The following is a 250-nucleotide window of genomic DNA, read 5'->3' as shown; positions in this document are numbered from 1 at the left end:
CACATGTTCGATTCCTTAATCCGAATGGTCAAATGGTCAGGAGCACGATAAGACACGATCAATAAAATTGCATAAATTTTATTAAAAGATTAACATGTATTTGAAATATCTCGTACATGTATATTATGCTTCGAATGCGCTTTGATTAAATATGCTATCGGTACACATAGAAATGTATGAAGAAATAGTTCCGTTCTTCAACTAAAGTATTTATTGGCAGTGTTGCAAAGATTTTCCTCATGTTTTTTCC

This window comes from Lasioglossum baleicum, chromosome 1 (assembly GCF_051020765.1).
Source record: "Lasioglossum baleicum chromosome 1, iyLasBale1, whole genome shotgun sequence".
Lineage (NCBI taxonomy): Eukaryota > Metazoa > Arthropoda > Insecta > Hymenoptera > Halictidae > Lasioglossum > Lasioglossum baleicum.
This window is presented reverse-complemented; position numbering follows the sequence as displayed.